At 44.1% G+C, this 18,769-nt stretch overlaps 1 long non-coding RNA gene across 1 annotated transcript; it reads left to right on the forward strand.

Moving 5' to 3' along the window:
- Positions 1-3,539: 3,539 nt before the first annotated feature.
- On the forward strand, positions 3,540-17,102 carry LOC146890562 (uncharacterized). The gene is made up of 3 exons (XR_014998626.2): positions 3,540-3,762; positions 16,040-16,296; positions 16,675-17,102. It is a non-coding gene; the product is annotated as an uncharacterized LOC146890562 (long non-coding RNA).
- The last annotated feature ends 1,667 nt before the right edge of the window (positions 17,103-18,769 follow it).

The raw sequence follows: 18,769 nt of genomic DNA on the forward strand, positions 1-18,769 counted from the left end.
CTGTGTGCCGGCATCCAGGCTTAAGGGAGATGCTTCCTTGGGAGAACGCATCGGTTACTTTATCAATAAATATCCACATACCAACTTCTCATTCATAACATAAGGGGGAGTTATGCTGTTCCTAGGGCTTTGGGGAGAGGACAGCCATCCCTCCTGCAGATCCACTGTGTACCACGCCTAATCTCGACAGCAGTAATGCCTGGGCCTGGATCAGTAGACCTGAGGCCCACCGTTACCTGACTGTGCTATACCACTCAGGTGAGCTCCTGCAGTGCGGCCTGAAGATGTCAAAAGAGCAGAAAGAAACTCCCAGTGATAGGCCACTCCGTGAAACTCCCAGTGATAGGCCACACCGTGGGACAGTGAAGAGTCACACCCTGTTGCCTATGACAAGAGGCGAACTGCTTTATCAGTGTTTCACTCTAGAGGAGAAGGTCTGAGGGGGTGAAGCTATGATCCAAGTAAATGTCGTAGCCATTATTTCTTTAACAGGGCTTATTTTATTTCCCAAGACATGTGAATTTTGTATTCTGTTCCAAAATACGCCCATGTTTGGAATAAAAGTTGGTTGACTGAAAATGCAAACTGACGTTGACTCTTCTGCAGTTTCCATGTATTTGAGACTAGATAAGTATGTTTTCACACTAGCAATGAGCTGCACACGCCCCCTTCCGCTGCCTCGTCCACTTCCTCCTCCTCTTCACTCTGTCTCCTTCCCTTCCATTTTATAAGAAGCAGATTACAAAAGTTATTAAGGCAATGAAATCAAGCTTAAGTATCTTATCTTGAGACAGCATCCAGTGCCCAGAAAGTTGAATCTAGAATAAAAGCCTCAGGCTTCTGTATAACAGTCGACTTCTTTTTTTGTGAGAGAAGAGACCTTGATAATCTCGCCTTTTCTTTTTCTTCAGTAAACACACTAGGTTTCTTCGTGCCTTTGTCACACATGCACATCACTGTGACCTGTCACGCGTGTTCCCCATCACCTTCTCTGGTCCTCTCTCATCCTCTACTTATTTCAAAGGCTGAAAAAAGCGCAAAAATTCTTTTAAGTAGATTTGAGCTTTGTGTTGGTTACTGTTCTACTCATCATCTTGGTGGGTTCTAGAATTACTGGAGAGATGTCCCGCTAGCTGCACCTGTAAGAGATCATCTAGACTAAGGTGAAGCCCTGAGAACATCTGGGAGGGATTATTTTGATAATATTGATGTGGAAAGGCTTATCTTGTGAGTGGGACTGTTCTCTGGGCAGCAGATCTGGAAATGTAAGAAAGGGAGGAAGAGGCTGAGCACCTAGCGTGCGATCTGCCATCCTCCTTCTCTACCTCCTGGTCCTGGATGTAGTACGATCCAACGCTTTGGCTCCCTTGGCCTCCACTTCCTCCCCATGGCCAGTACCCTCACAGCATCAGAACAAGGCCTTCCTCCCTTGAGTTCCTCTCTTCAGAACATTCATCGCACTGGCAGGAAGGCAGATGGAAACAGCCACACAGAAGACCCATGGATTATGGTTATTTAAACATTGCATCGACTTTCCCCTTAGGGAAAGATGGCTGTCGCCTCCAAGCTTAGCTCAGCTTGAGGTTAGTTCCTCAGTTCTAGGCCACTTCTCTGGACTCACACTCAGAAGACAAGTGTGAGATCCATGTGGCACCCAGAACTCCAGTTTCTCTCGATTTCCCCCTGCAAATCAGAACTCTCAGCTTCCCATGCTACATGGTAACCATGGGCTCGAAACCCCACTGAGGGGACTAATAAGATTACACTTAGATGTTCCTTAGCCATTCTCCTCACCAGAAAGGCCTTCTGCTCCTCTGGGGGGTGCTTAGGTTAGAAATTTTGTTTATCAAGCTGGAGAAATGGTTCAGAGGTTAAAAGCACTGGCTGCTCTTCCAGAGGATCCAGGTTCAATTCTCAGCTCCCACAACTGTCTGTAACTCCAGTTCCAGGGGATCAACACCTTCACACAGACATACATCAGGCAAAACATCAATGCACATAAAATTGGAAATAAAATTATTTTTTTAAAAAAAAAACTTTATTTATGAAGCAATAAAAAACAAAGAAAAAAGAAACTTTGTTTATCCATGAGTTTTCATAAATAATGATACTTTTCATTTGATGATACTTTAAGTTCATAAGAAAAACATCAGTTTATTATAAACTAGGTCACTTTATTCACGTGATGAACAAAAATTGACCAGTGGTTACCAGCTCCCACCAAGTACAGGGTAGAAGCCTGGTGCTGTCATTGGCTATGAAGGGGCTCCTCTATGAATCCTGGGAAATAGGCCTTTAGTGGGAGAGGTGGATTAAAAAGAGCATCCTCCCGAAAGCCCAGCTTCTACACCTCTTGCCCTGAATCTCACTGTTTATCTCTCCTGGCTCACCTTCCCTTCACATCCATCTCTCCCTTCTCTTCTTTATGGTTCCCACTGCCCTATTCTATTTTTAATATCAGTCCTTCGTGATCAATGTCCCCGAAAGTCTCTTCTCTTACTTATAAGTCACTCTATGCTAATTAGGGAGCCGCTGACAGGAAAGGGAACATGAACATCTAACTCAAGGAAATAAAATTCCACTTCTTGGGTAGGGGGGGGATAGTTGGCTTTTTAAAGACTTGAAACTAAAAGGTGTTTACGAGGGCAGAGTGACATAAAGTCATAGCATAATGGTTTTATTGAGCATTTTATTGATTTTTCTCAAGAGTTGGATGGGATATTATTCTCTGGTAACCTCAGCAAATGGCTCCACAGCACTGAAATTCATTAGTGACCGGACTGTTTGTAATCATGGAGTGTGGATGGGGAGAGGAGATCTAGGGAATCAGGCAGCAAGGCAGGAGAGGAAGAAATGACCAATGCTGCTAACATTTCGGTTCAAAGCGGTACGTTTACAGAACACCTGAGTGATGGCGTCGAGAATGACCCGAGTGATGGCGTCAAGAATGACCCGAGTGATGGCGTCAAGAATGACCCGAGTGATGGCGTCAAGAATGACCCGAGTGATGGCGTCGAGAATGACCCGAGTGATGGCATCGAGAATGACCTGAGTGATGGCGTCGAGAATGTAGCTCTGCCTTCTTGCTGTTAGAGGGTTGCTAGGGCAGCTTCAGGGGAAATCTCTGACATGACAGAAGCTCCTCAGTGTCCAGAGCCTATGAAGGACAGCTGTGCCGGTGAGTCACAACGATGCTACAGCAGCCAATGAGGGCAACCTTTACGCCGATCTCCAGCTTTCGGGGTGTCTGTGAACCAGTGTCCAGTTTGTGACGGTTCCTCTGGCCTCGGATAAGAGGAGACTTTAAGTAAAGAAATGTGATCATCCTGCCCTTTAAGGCGCACAGTTGGATTTCAGATCCGCACAAGGGTGTTTGAGTAAAGCACATAATCAGCTGCACAGAAATCCCAAGCAATTTCCGGTCCATCCTGACCGGTTGGTTAAATATTTCCTGCAGTTATAAAGCCACTTTACAGCTTCCTGGAAACTAGGCTTAGAAACAACAACAACAACAAAAATCGCAGATTCTCGTCAGCGAAGGATCTCAGACAGGGCAGATCATAATCAAAATTTTAGTAAAGCCCCTGCCCTGTACAAAATTCTAAAATGCAAGATTATCAACAAAAAACCTCACTGTTTAAGTAATAATAATGATGTAAGTTAAGGCCTGGCCAAAGCTCAGGACCCAGAACATGCTACTAGCACCCCACAAATATTTGTTGAAGAAAGGAAGGAAAGAAGTATGGTCAGACAGGAGGACAGGTGGGTTATATTATATGTTTAAGCCTTTGGTCTGTTTAGCATAAACCTTTCTTGTTGTTTTAGCTTTGGTTTTATTTTTTTCAAGATGGGGTTTCTCTGTAACAGTTCTGGCTGTCCTGGAACTCACTCTGTAGACCAGGCTGGTCTGGAAGTCACAAAGATGCTAAGACAACGTCTTTACGAGAAGGATTTTCTTTCTTAACTTCACATAGATTAGCAATTTATCCTAAACATCTTCTCTCTCCCTCCTCCTTTCTCCTTTTCCCCTCTCTTCCCTCTCTCCCACTATCACTCCCCGTTCCTCCTTCCCCCTTCTTTCCCTCCTCGTTCTGTGTGTATGTGGTATACACATGTGTGTACATGTACCAGAGCAGAAACATGGAATCCACATGACACCATGAAGTGTCCTATTGTTCTCCACCTCATTCCTTTGAGTCAGGCAGGGTCTCTCACTGAAGTTGAAGCAAGGCTGGTGGCTCTCAAACCCCAAAAGTTCTCCTTTGTCTGCCTGTCAAAGCCTTAGGGTTGCAGCTTGTGTGTGATCATGCGCAGCTTTTTACATGGGTTCTGGGGATTAGAACTCAGGTTTTCAGGCTAGGGTAGCAAGCTCTTTTGACCACTGAGCCATATTCCCACCTTCTTTATAAGTTTCAATTCACACATGTGACCATAAACAAAGGTGCCATCTGTTTTTCTGATCTATCTCCTTAAACATCTTCAAATATTCAGTATCCCCAAGTATATAGAATTTCCCCCTGGATGATGGGGTGTATGTTAATAGTCTGGTGTGAGTTGCTTTGGATGAATGACCCTTTCACCTCACCGCTACTCCTTCAACCATCAAAGTCACTGGTATGTATGAGGGATTGCTGTGTAGTGATATTTCATTTGTATTTTAATAAGTAAAGCTCACCTGAAGGTCAGTGCAAAGCAGCCACAATAGTCAGCCATACAAACCAGGCAGTGGTAGCATACACCTTTGATCCCAGCAGCCACACTAGTTAGCCATAGAGTCTGGGCAGTGGTGGTGCACACCTTTAAATCCAGCACTAGAGAGGAATATAGGCGGGATGAGACAGGAACTCACTCCTTTTCAGTCTAAAGATTTCACTGAGGTAAGAGCAGTCTAGTGGCTTGGCTGCTTTGCTTTCCTGATCTTCAGGTTGAACCCTAATATCTGTCTCTGGGTTTTTATTATTCGTGCTACATCACTGGATAGTTGTGGTTTGGGGGAATTCTGCTAAAATGCAGTGTGCTTGAATTGGTCAGATAAAGCTGCTCCCAGGTGGGTTACACAGGGTAAACTTATATCCTCAGCTCTTGAGATGGGAAGGACCAGATAGATGTCTGCCCATTCGGGTTCTACAGAGATCGTTGAATGCAGGCTGTCTTCCCGCTGTGTTACCAGGCGGTGGATAGCAAACTCTTGGTATCTCTTCAGAGAGGCCTCTCATCCTTTAGAATCTGGGTGAGTCTTCTCATCGTGACATTATCTAACCTTTAATCACTTCAGCACCATTATCAAATGCATTCACATGGCAGATTATATTTGGAGTCTTAGTGTTATTTGAATAGTTTGAGCTTAATTCTCCCTATGGATGAAGAAATAGAATGGATTCATGACACCCTAACAGTTCATTCCTTCCAACCTAATTCCTTCCAACCTAATTGTACCTAGCTTCTGCAAGCCGCCTGCCTTCCTTTTTTTTTTTTTCGTTTTGCCTCTCCTTCTGCTCCCTGTTGTTGCCAATAAGTTGACCAATTTCCATATTGGACTATTAGCATAAAGCATGATACACAAAGCCCCAATAGTCTGCACCCCCAGTACATGATCTGCTACAGCACTTGTTCCCCCGCCCCTGCCCGCGAGCTGTCTGCCTTTCACAGCCTCCTCTGCATCGTGGATCTTTGCAGCAATCCCCAACCTACCGTCTCTGTGTGCCTCTCATTTGTCCTCCTCCTGATTCTCAGAGCACTATGTCAAAAGCCTGTCACCTGTCCTCCAGCCACATACACAGACTGCATTTCCCACTGAGAGAACTCGGGGGAAATGCAACCCTAGTAGAAGTAGAGGCTCGGGAGATACCTATGAAAATAATGGCGTGTCTCTACTGTCAGTTGGACATAACTGCCACATTCATAGCAGGCTGAAAGAAAAATATGACCAATGGACAATGTATCCAGTGTATCATAGGTTTTGTTTTTGTTGTTGCTGTTTCAATGATTTTGGGGTTTGTGTTTGTTTGGGGAAAAGTCCCACTGTATAGCCCTGAATGACCTGGAATTTGTTATATCAACCAGGCTGGCTTTGAACTCACAGAGATCTGCCTTCCTCTACCTCTGAGTATTGGGATTAAAAGCTTATACCCCTAAGCCTAGCTATGGTGTTTTATTCTTAAATTAGCAAAGAGCTGGATCAGGAGTCAGTGTTCTGGTGTTGATTCGTAGCTCCGTCCCTTTGTATTCAAAGTGAACACCTAATCTTTGTAACACAATATCCACAACTGTCAAGAGTCCATCAGTGTCTGTGACAGGTATTGTTATGTAGATCTCCACATGAGCTAAGGCAGCTGATTTCATTGGCACATGGCTGGACACACAGCAGCAAGATCACGGAATTGACATGACTAGGTATGTATTGGATTGGTATCAATATCTATGAAGCCTGAACATGACTTCTAGTGATTTATTTCCTATTGATGTGACCACATGCATAATAAGAAGTGATGTAAGATTTGTCTGGGCTCACATTTCAAGCCTGAAAGGGAAGGTGTGACAAGGGAAGCATGAAGCAGCTGATGGCAAGGGAAGCATGAAGCAGCTGATGGCAAGGGGAGCAGGGAGTAGCTGATGGCAAGGGGAGCAGGGAGTAGTTGATGGCAAGGGGAGCAGGGAGTAGCTGATGGCAAGGGGAGTAGGGAGTAGCTGATGAAAAGGGGAGCAGGGAGCAGCTGATGGAAAGGGGAGCATGAAGTAGCTGGACAGATCATATCCAGTTAGGAAGCAGAGAGATGGATGCTGATGCTCAGCGGTCTTTTGCTTTGTTCTGCTTTTCATTCAGTCTGGACCCCAGCCTAAGAGCTTGTGTCACTCATGAGCTTCCTTCCTCCATTAACCCTCCCTTGAAATCTCGTCGAGCTATCCCCAAATGTAATTCTCCTTAATTCTAAGTCTGGTTAAGTGGACAATGAAGGCATTGGTTACAGCATCTAATAGAAACTAGGTACAAGGCAATCAGCACTTTGGAGATGACTTGAGAATGTACTAATAGAAAGAGTACTATCTTAGTAATAAAACAATGCAAATAAATCAATTACACACATTACAAATACATTAGAAATAAATAATATGTACCTAAAGTAAACTGAAACAATATCTAACTGAATTAAAATCAGAAGTAATAAACTGGAAAACTAAAACAGAAAGATTAATTCACAAATTAAATAGTTCATTGTCAAATGCAAATACTAAAATTAATAAATTAGAAGTTCAATCAAGCAGAAGAAAGAAGTACAATTATTCAAAGTAAGAAACTAGAAAGAAAAAAAAGATGAACACTCAAACACAAAACCAGATACACTGAACCCAACAGAAGAGAAGGGGAACTAGCCTTGAACTCATTGACATGGGAAAAGACTTTCTGAACAGAACATGTTACCATAGGTACTAAGATCAACGGGGACCTCAGGAACTGAAAAGCTCCGCACACCCAAAGACACCAGCATTAGCACAAAGAGGCAGCCTTCAGAATGGGAAAAGATGTTTGCAAACTCCATATCTGGTAGAGGTCCAAACTATATACATAATTCAAGAAACTAGATATCAAGAAAACAAATAAACCAACTTAAAAATAGAAGACAGATCTAAACAGAATTCTCAGAAAAGGAAACTCAAATAGCTGAGAAACACTTAGAGAAATGTTCAACATCCTTAACGATTAGGAAAATGCAATCAAAAGTACTTTGGTAGTTCAACTTACACTTACACCAACCAGAAAGACTAAGATCAATAAAACAAATGACAGTTCATGCTGGTGAGGATGTGGAGTACGGGGAACACTCATCTATTGCTGATGAGAGTGCAAACTTGTACAATCACTATGTAAGTTGGTATGGCAGTTCCTCAGAAGGCTGGGAACTGGTGTATCTCAAGATCCAGCTGTACCTCTCTTGGAAATACACTCAAAAGGGGATTCATCCTACCACAGAGATACTTGCTCAGCCATGTTCATTGCTGCTCTGTTCATAATAGTCAGAAACAACCAAGATGTCCCTCAACAGAAGAATGGATAAAGAAAAATGTAGTACTTTTATATAGTAGAATATTACTCAGCCATTTAAGAATAAAATCATGAAATTTGCAGGTAAATAAATGGAACTAGAGAAAAATCATACTTAGTGAGGTCACCCAGATCCATGAAGACAAATATGTGTTCACTTACATGTGGATATTAGCTATTTTGTCAATGATAATCAAGCTACAAGCCATAGAACCACAAAGGTTAGAAATATAGTAAGGGACTGGGGTCAGAATGGGGAAGAGAAAGATCTCTCTAAGGAGGGTAAATGCAATAGGTAATTGTGGGTGGATGAAGAGGACTGGAAGATCAAAAAGTGAGGGAAAGAAGAAGAGAGGGAACATGGGGAGAGATAGCCAAAATTAAGGACCATTTGAGTGGTAATATGGAAACCTAATATGGTAAAAGCTTCCTAAAATATATACATATATGACAGCAATCTAACTGAAATTACCAAAGAATAGGGGATACAGAGCCCCAGCTGGTCATCTCCTGTTGCCAAATGAAGCTTCCACTGCCAGTATTGGCTAAGAGGTAGTTGAGATGTTAGCCAAAGGGGTCCCATGACAACTCCCAAACAAACCGGGCTGTTGCCAAGACTATAGGTTGCTCTCCACAAACTGACAGTAAGGCCTCTTACTGAAGACAACACCTACACGACTCATTGAACATGGAGAAGTTGAGTTGGGGTCTGCATGGAGCCTTCAGCCTGCCTGCTAGCATCTTTGGTACTGGAAGGTTCTCTTCAGGCTACCCAAGGAGAAATGTGAACACCAGTACGGCTGCAAACCCTTGGGTCTATGGTAGCGACCTACTTGTCACATTTGCTACTGCATAGGTGGCACAAAGCTTGTAGGAGCAACCAACCAATGTCTGATTTGACTTAAGGCCCATTCCATGAGATGGAACCCATACCCAACACGGCTTGGGTCATCAAGAGCTGAGAGTTGATAGCCCCTGAACCTAGGGGAAAACCAAACGATACTGTTCTAAAAGGAAAAAAAGTAGCAATAAAATTACTTCTAATGATATTCTGCTAAACTCACAGATCAGCGCCTTCCTCAGTCATCACCAAAGACCCTTTCTCCCGCAGCAGAGAGAAACAAACACAGAGCCCTGCAGGGAGACATTGTGCAGGGAGTAAGATACCTTGTAACACTCAGCCCTGAACAGGATGTCACCTCTTAGGGCTCAGGAATCTAGGGGAAGAGGAAGCAGAGAAAGTGGAAGATCCAGTATGGGAATGAAGGACTCTAGAATGAAATCCTGCTAGACCCGAATGGCTTGCCAGAGACTGAGGCAGCCGGCACAGGCCCTGCACAGTCTGCACCAGATGGGGTCTTAGAGCTGAAAGCAGAAGCCGGCACATGCTCCCATCCCTAATCCGGAAGTTGTCTCCCACTGATAACCACTTGTAATGAAAATTTGGTTTTCTCCCAGGGAGTCTCGCTGGGGAAACAAAAGATTCTTAGGGGTAGATCCCATGCCCAAGAGCAGGTGACTGACAGGAAATGAACTCTGGAGGTTCTTTGTCTCATAATGTCATGTCAGGGCTCTTCCTTTCTTTTACTATTTTATTTTATTTCTTTTATATTCTCTCTCTCTCTCTTTTTAACCCTACAGGTAGTTTAGGTATATATTAAGTCTTCCAGTTTAGTGTTTTTATGGATTCCCGAGTGTGTGAGCGAGTGAGTCTCTGTGTCGGTATTTGTTTCTTGTGCCTTTTGGTGGGGAGGCTCTTTTCCCTTGTTTGTTTTGTCTTATTCCAATGTGTTAGTTTATATTATATTATATTAATCATTTAGAAGCCTGCTTGTTTTCTAGTGAGATAGAGAAGGAGTAGATCCAAATTGGGGAGAAGGGGGGCATGGAGGAACTTGGAGGAGTAGAGGGAAGGGAAACTGTAATCAGGATATATTATGTAAAATATAATCTATTTTTAATAAAAGAGGAAGAAAAAGAAAATTTAAGTATAATAAGGAAACTTTTGGACCCAAAGTATGTGAAACTATTAGAATGTTTATTAGATATATTAGAATATAGAAAATATTGGAAAATACTAAAATGTTTAGTGGGAAAGTTTGTAAATAAGAAACAAATCTAAGCACAATAAAAAGAAATACCTAGTCACATGACTTCACCTGAAAAAACTCTGCAGCCAGTGGGAAACAGAGCAACAAGCAAATCACAGGACAAAGAACAGGATGGAGATTATTTGCAACTAACAACCCGGACAACTAATTTATGTGATCTGTGAAGATTTCTTATAAATCAACAAGAGAACAGTCACTAGTAAGAAAATGAGCCAAAGAAGGAATATGTCTCCAAAACTCAAACATAAACAGTAGCCGACCCTGACTGAAGTCACAGGAAAACTGCAGACACTTTGCACTGCACACAAGTACACCTAGCCTGAAAGAAACAATGCCAAAGGGGCGTGGCCTTGATGGGCGTGGCCTTGATGATGCTCTCTGCCAATGCTGTGTGCCAGCCTCGCGTGGGCCACAGGTCTCCCACTCCAAACTGCCAGGTAGAGAAACCTGGCCGTGCCAATGATAACAAAACAAATCCCTTTAGGTCTTTGTTATTTCATTTCAAGGAATTTTATGCTACCGTTAGATCCCCATGTGCTCTAACACAGCTACTGAAGAAAAAAAGCCACACTGGATAGGGCCCGACATGTCCACAGTCCCTGTGGTATAGTGCTGTGTAGTTAAGACAGGATGAAGAACCCTCCGGATGGTGCCAAGTGTGTGTAAAAGCAGAAAGGAAAAAGAGACAACATTTGCAGGTGTGCTGTACATGCATTGGGAGATGTGAAGGGGTCCACGGTGAGTGGCCCTTCCAGGAGGCAGAGATGTCCCCCTTACGTCTGGAGTGGGGGACAGGTGGCTCTCGGATGTATACCTATTAAAACATCTGATTTATATCATGTGTTCATAGTATTTTGGAAATAAAAAATTGGAAATAAAAAATGAGCCTTAAAGTCTTTGTCTTCTTTTTGTCAATGAGACCCTGGCTGTTTCCAGCTAAACAAAGCACAGGTCTCATATTAAGAGAAAGCACAGGTTGGGAGAAAGATAATATCAAAATTAAATGTTCAAAGGCCACAGTCACAGTGCCCTCGTCTTTCCTGCTGCCCAGCTACCAAGCTGCTGAAAAAGTCATGCTTAAGTGGGTTTGTGTTCACCGAGTGGGTCTCTGCGAGGGTGGGAGGGTCATGCTCCTGCCCCAGCACAGCCCTGCATTTGTGCGAGGAGATACCTACAGGACTCACTGATCTCTAAGTTCCCTCTAGACCCAGAATCCTGTAACGCTTCCCTTTGATCTCCCCCAGCGGTCATTTTATCAGCTTGTTTCCACATTAGCCCACAAATTAGAGACTGCCAGCTCCTGACTACTGCGTGCAACTTCCCCTCCATTTAGCCCATCTTCCATCATCGAGCTCTCTCCGGAAGCCAGGTTGAAGGCACGAGCAGACTCGGCATCCTTCCCAGTTACTGAAGTTTGCATTCCTCTTGAGTCCAGTGTGCAGTCGTTTCAAGCATCAGCACCACCTGCCCTTTACATCTAAACTAAAGGTGTGAGGTAATCTCCCCTTCCAGGGATGCTAAGGCAAGAGGATGCTCAGGAATGTAGGCTCCCCCATCTAACCGTCTAACCGTAATGGTCTGCAGCTGAAGACATCAAGGCTTCAGAGGGAAGGGCTCCAGGAGAGGGTTTACAAAGACCACAGTTTAATAAGCAATAGCGAATATAATCTAATGGTTATTGAGGGTTAACAGGATTTCTGGACTCTCACCCATGCTATTCTGAAAATCTGAGAGTGAACTGGTGGTTGCATTTGGTTTTTAACCCCTAGCCATTGTCCCTTGTCCTTTGTGGGTGGCCAGACTTGGTCCTGAACTCATCTCAGGCTTCGTGGGAGCCACGTGCCTAGTTCTTGCCGAAGGAATGTGAGCTGAAGAGGTGAGCTGTCCCCAGGCTGAGGTAGCTGGGGTGCTTTCTCAGTTTCTTCCCATTCTCCTCCAGAGAACCCAGGACGCAGGGAGGTGGAGCCGCAAGGCAAAAGGGGCCTGGTTCCCTGGTGCTTCAGGGAACAGAATCCCCCTTCCCAACGCCAGGCAGGGAATTGAACTAAATCTTTACCTGTCAAAACCACAGCAATTGTTCCAATGGCCTAGCTGATAAAACGGTCTGATCAGAGCTACAGGCCAAAACACACTGAGACAAAATTGAACAAACAACAATAATAATTGAAAGCTAAAGGTCCCAAAGTAGACCATTTACTGGTAGAAATTGGGGTATACAGTGTAGCCTTTAAAATATACAATGTAGCCTTTAAAATATACAATGTAGCCTTTAAGACACACATCTTTAAACTAGTGTTTAAGGCTGTGCTGATAAGGCATAAAGTTAAATGATTTTAACATCTTTTGGCTACAGAGTCTAGCAGCCACAGAGTCATCGTGACACAACTCAGCTGTTTCATTTACACTCTCTGAAGGGGATGCGTAGGTCACGGGGTTATTTGAAAGGCACGTTTTGCTTTCTTCCATCAACCCTTCTTATAAAATGTGACTCTCCCGGTGCATTTTGAAACTGCCTGTGCAAACGCTCCTCCCAACATTCTCTTCAGTCCCCAGCTCTGCTGCCCTAAGCTGGGGAGACAACAACAAGGATGAGCAGAAGAGAAGGCATTGGGACCAAGTCCTCCGTTAGAAACACCAGCACCCAGTTCCCAGTACCCAGAACCTAGCGCCCAGCACCCATCACTGTCCTGTTGTTGTTGCCGGTGTTTCTACACCTTCCCTCCACTACAGTCCTGCTCATCTCTGCCCCAGAATCCAAAGAGATTTATCAAGAGAGGAAAAACTAAACGGGTCTTCACTACCAGTTAAGAGAGGGAAGATGGCTTCCATATTTCTCCTATAGTTGTGGGGGAGAAGAACTAGGAAATCGTGAGATGAGAGAGTTAAATTCTATTAAAATAAAAAGTGGAAGAGTTCTTTTATGGGGCAAACGTATTCCTTGAAAGTAGAAATTGTGTTTGACGTGTGTGTCATGTTTACACAGGGCCTGCAGAGGCCACAAGAGCATGTCGGAGCCCCTAGAACGGGAGTTACAGATGGTTGTGATCAGTCATGTGGGTGTTGGGAACTGAACCCAGTACCTCTGCAAAGGGCAGTGAGTGCTTTTAACTGCTGAGTCATCTCTCCAGCCTCCAGATTATTATCTTGAGGGTGACTTTTATTTTTATATTAGGTTCTCAACCTTCCTAATGCTTCAACCCTTTAATACAGTTCCTCATGTGTGGTGACTCCCAGCCATAATATTTTGTTGTTGTTGTTTTTGTTTTTGTTTTTCAAGACAGGGTTTCTCTGTAGCTTTGGAGCCTGTCCTGGAACTATAAAATTATTTTTGTTGCTACTTTATAACTGTAATTTTGCTATGGTTATGAATCGTAATGTAAATATTTTTGGAAACAGGTTTGCTGAAGGGGTCCCAACCAACAGGTTGAGAACTGTTATTATTATTATTATTATTATTATTATTATTATTATTATTATTATAATAAAATGAAGTCAACTTTAAGCTGGATCAGTTTTCCCCCAATGCCAAGGCCCTGCTGCAGCCTGTGTCCCACACCATAATCCTATCAGAGGGACAGTATTTATCATATATCCTGTAACAGGTGATCAGGGCTCGGTTATTCCAACCTCTTGAGAAACAAGAAATGGCAAAGCAACTGTTACCTGGCAGATGTCTTAAATTTGTACGCGCATAAGAAATGACCAGAAGGAATACCACTGGAATGTTTTACTGAGAACAAAACAGACAGTGATGTAATTAAAGCAAACGAGTCCGAAGCATGAAGAGTAAGGTCTGCAGGAAGTGAGAGTGCTGCAGGATCGTCTTCCCTGCCACCAGGGAAAGAAGAGTACAAGGTACAAGAGCCTGGGAAACCGGGCGTCCATCCCGAGTAGGGTAGAATGGCTGGTTTAGGGCACACGGTTGACGCAACTCCATCATCTTTTTAAGGAAAAGTTACTCTTGCTTTCCTTGGGTCTTAGGTATTCAGCTTCTGGAAATGATATGTTCTTTTTAGCCCTCTGTAGTGCCCTCTTGAAGTAGCTCAGGGAGAAAGCATGTGCTTAGCATATGAAAGAGGGAGGGAGAGAGAGAGAGAGAGAGAGAGAGAGAGAGAGAGAGAGAGAGAGAGAAGGGAGGGAGAAAGAAAGGAAGGAAGGGAGGGAGGAAGAAAAGAAGGAAGGAAGGGAGGAAGAAAAGAAGGAAGAAAGGAAGGAAGGAAGGAAGGAAGGAAGGAAGGAAGGAAGGAAGAAAGGAAATCCTCTTTGTAATAACTAGTCCTGAAAATAACAAGTCCTAAAACCCATCCCTCCGACTCCCTAAAGAGTAGCTAGAGGCACGGTGTGTGGATCAGAAAAGGAAACAGCCATGTGACATTGTATGTACAGGTGTCTGTTTCATTTTCCTAGCTACCTAGCTAGCTAAAGAAACAACTCACAAAAAATACTGAAGGCTGTTACCACTAAATATGGAATTACATGGGAAATTTCTTTCATATTTTCAGAGTTCTCTACATTGAGAATAAATTAGAAACAGAACAAAACAGACCCATTATCACTGGAGGTGAAAAGTCCTTGCTCTTCCAAAGGACCAGAGTTCAACTCCCAGCAAATCTGCCTCGGATGGCTCTAGGAGAGCTGACACTCTCTATGGGCACATCACTCATGAGCACAGACTACACACATGCACACACAATTAAAAGTAAGGTTTGGATCTTGACTAAACAGCATTGATAGAGTATGTTGCAGTTCTGTTCCCAGCAAATGCCTCTTGAGCAGTGCAGAAAAGCTAGATTCCTTCCTCAAGTGAAGAAGTAAAGTCTGTGCCTACGTGAAGATGGTTGACTATCTGATTCTAAGGCTCCCCACACCCTTGACTTTTAAGTCTCCACAGACCCCTGAGAGACCAGGAGTTCAGGGGGTTGGTGAGCACAATCCTCCCTTTGTTTCTTTCTTCCCTTGTTTACTTGAGACATGATTCCCCTGTGAAGCTTACCCGGCACTAGATTAACTACATAGCCCAGGCTGGTCAAAGTCTCCTCAGTGCTGGGATAAAGACCAGTATCACTGCATTGGCTAGTCTGTGGTTTTGAGAGAAGTAGAACCAGAGATGAACTGTGTCCACCAGGTTCTGACTCTAGAGCTCAGTCAGAGGGGTTTCATTTCCCCTGATCGGGGAGCCGGGCAACAGGACGTGTCATTGTCCACGGCGCTCACATGGCCAGCTCTACATTGCATCGGCTCACATCTCAAGTCTAAATAGAGCATCAGACACCCCAGCCATAATATGCACGATGCTCTCGGCTTCCTCTGTCCTTTGCGAGGAGAGATAGAAGAAGCGGCCAGGAGAAAGATCTCCTGCCCTTGCCTGGTCAGTGGCAGAAGCCCTGGGTGAGCCGCGTTGGCTGCTAGCTCTTGCATTTAGCTGTACAATATTTATATAAGCCAGAATGTCTTGTCAAATCTGAGTTCATAGTCGCATATTGATAAATAATAAAAAAAAGCCTCCCACTGCTGTCCCCTTCCTCTGCAGCCTCCAGATTTTTCTAATCGCTTTGGCAGGTGGAAGTACTCCTTCTTCAAAACAAGTTAGATGGGGTTCGGAACATGTTACTTTGAAGAGAAAATGCCCTCGTAGATGTACGAGGCAGGGTGCCAGTTTCCTCAGCCTTGCCACCTGTTCTGGGCACCTATTTACTGCTTCAGAATGAAACACTTATTAGCTAAGTCTTCTGGGTTACTACGTATGAATTAGCAAACTAATAAACCCTAGGCTGTGGGCCAGAGGGGGTAATTCAGAGTTCACCTCTCTGTCTTTTACTTTCGGCAGGGGAGAGATCCTTTTTAATCTATGATCCCCATCTGGAACTTATTTTTCCCATCAAAAAAGGTTTCGAACATGAATTCCAGTCCCAGGAGAGATGGACAAGGGAGCAGAGGCAAGTGGGGTCCTTGGAGATGAAGAAGACGGCTGGAAACAGCCCCACAGAAGGGAAGCCATGGGTAATTGGGAGAAAGCATTGAGGGCAACTCTGCCTAAAACAGAGCTTCCTCTTGGAGCAAATACACAGCTGGCATCATGCCAAACAGGAATCCGGGATGGGCGGCCGCGATATGCTGATGATCAGCCGTGCCCAGATTTTAAATGTGAGTATTCGGAACCTGTGAGAGTGGAGATGTTGGCCTTAGATACAAACAACTAGGAATTTACCTGCCTGGGGGGAGGATAAAATTGAGCAAAATATCTTGGGATTTTTAATTAATAATTTTATTTTCTTGATTGAAAAGTGTCATGAAAGGGCCCGGAGAGGTGGCTTAGAGGACACTGCTCCTGCCTTTAGCCGTCCACACTCAGGTTGGGCAGCTCACAACCACCTGGATGTAACTCCAGCTCCCTTGAAAGCATGGTTCTGTAAGTCTGACGTTACAAACGCAGGCTGCTGTAAGCGAGGTAGCCTAGTCTTCCATGTTTTCTTCTTTCCCATCTCCTCCTGTGACTTCTCTTATGTTCCCGCCGTGTGGAAGACCACCATGATGTGATGCAGCCTGAAGACCCTCACTCGTGGCCAACCAGAAAGGGTCACCCCACCTTGGACTCCCAGACCCCAACACTGTGAGCTAAATAGCCCTCTCTCCTTGGTAAAGTACCCAGAGTCCTGTGTTAAAGCCATTAGTGGGCTAAGCCCCAGGGTGACAGCTTTCGTCGTCACTAGGGGTTGACATCTGGACCGGGCATGGCTTGCTGCCAACCACAGATACTGCTAACTAACTGTGCAGGGTACTTCACACGTCCTGTGGGCCGCACCCAGAGTGACTTTACGAGTCCCATTTCCAGAACAGCCACATAGAACTCAGAGAGAAGGGATCTGTTGCGGCAACCACTGGAGGGGAAAGGATGAAGGGGGAAACGGTCCCGCGGCTACACCCCTGCTGTTTCTTTAATAACTCTTTTTTGCAGCTGTATTATCAACATTTTTTTTAAAAAAATTGAAATACTCCATCTAGATTCAGTGCCTGGCCTTTTTATTATTTCCTCCCAGCTTCAAATATTCTTTGAGAAAATCACTTTTAATGAATGAACTGTCTTCTACTCTGGTTCCTCCATCAATTATTTATCCAACCTTTCTACTGTGGGATACTTCGATGACCACTAATATTGTTTTTCAATTACACTAATGGCTGAGATGTATATTCTTGAACATAAATCCCATACATGAGTTTGATTACTGCCAAAGGATAAAAATCCTAAAACTAAAATTACTGGCTCAAAGGGTATGAACGTTGTAAGGCTGCTCATACACAAAATGCCAAAGCACGCACGAGAAACTGTCCACAAGATGACATCATCACAGCAGCAGACAAGACATTCTTTTTCAACGTTATGGGCAGCATGGTTGTATTTTCTTCAAACCTTCCACCAATATAGTGAGCAAAGGAGTGCAAAGGGAATGCAGATTCACACTCTGCTTTTCCTTGGTACAAAAGGATGTCTTGGAGGATCAATGGACGTACAATTCCATTCTGCTTCGGCTACTCCATTGAGTACGGCCCATTCTCCAGCATGCTTGTAGAGCTTTTGTTCAGAACCTTTTCAGCACCAGAAGTCATGTGTTTGTTGGTGAGGCAGACTCCCTCACCCTGAAAGATGATGCTCCTAACTGGAAAAGCCTTGCGCTTGACCTAATCCAGTGGCTCCGGGTACTGAGATCTCTGTGCACTTAGAAATGAATGAGGAACTGGGACTGGGGCTTCAGGAATAAATGATGCTGCACTGCGTAGCTTCAGGGACTTGGCCCCCTTCACTTGGTGACTGAGTCTGGCCGAGGAGTCACAGAAGCATAGATAGACAGGGAACAAGCTGTGGACAGCCCTACAGATGGTAGAGAAAGCCTCTGAGGGACCCTGAGGCACAACGTGGAGAACGTGGCCATCTTTACACTTGTACAGAAAAGGATGTGGCCGTGCCCCCACACCTCCGCTAAACACAATGTGTCTTGCCCTAACTATGAATTTGATAGGAGGGGCCAGTCAGTGGGGAGGCTCTTCCCCTTTTCAAGGAAGCCATGGACTTGCCTTGTCCTGCCTTTCTCTACTGATAAGCAGTTGGTTCTGGTTTATGGCGAGTGGACCAGGTGTGCTGCATCCAGAGCTCACTATAGGTTATGCCCACTATAGATGTTATAGGTAAAGAATGAGTGAAAATGTGGACAAGAGAAACCAGCTACAACTGCACACTTACAATCCCAACAACTGAAACGGCTGAGGCTGGAGCATCACTGAGTCCATGAGTTTAAAAACAGCTAGTGCCAACACATATATATATAAACATGCATTTTTATATATTCATACATGTCTACACATATACATGTCTACACAGACATGCATACATATACATGGCATTGCACAGGCACATGCATGTACACATATACATGTGTGCATATGCATACATACACTGCATGCATATACATATATGCACAAATATACATATGCGATACATAAACACGCATACACATAACATGTATGCATACACATGCATGGATGCATAAGTGCCTATGTAAATATCCATGAAGAGACAAAAACACTTCCCTAGTACTCATGCTGCTTGCAATAATTTGTACAT

This window comes from Myodes glareolus, chromosome 23 (assembly GCF_982192425.1).
Source record: "Myodes glareolus chromosome 23, mMyoGla1.1, whole genome shotgun sequence".
In the NCBI taxonomy this organism is placed as follows: Eukaryota; Metazoa; Chordata; class Mammalia; order Rodentia; family Cricetidae; genus Myodes; species Myodes glareolus.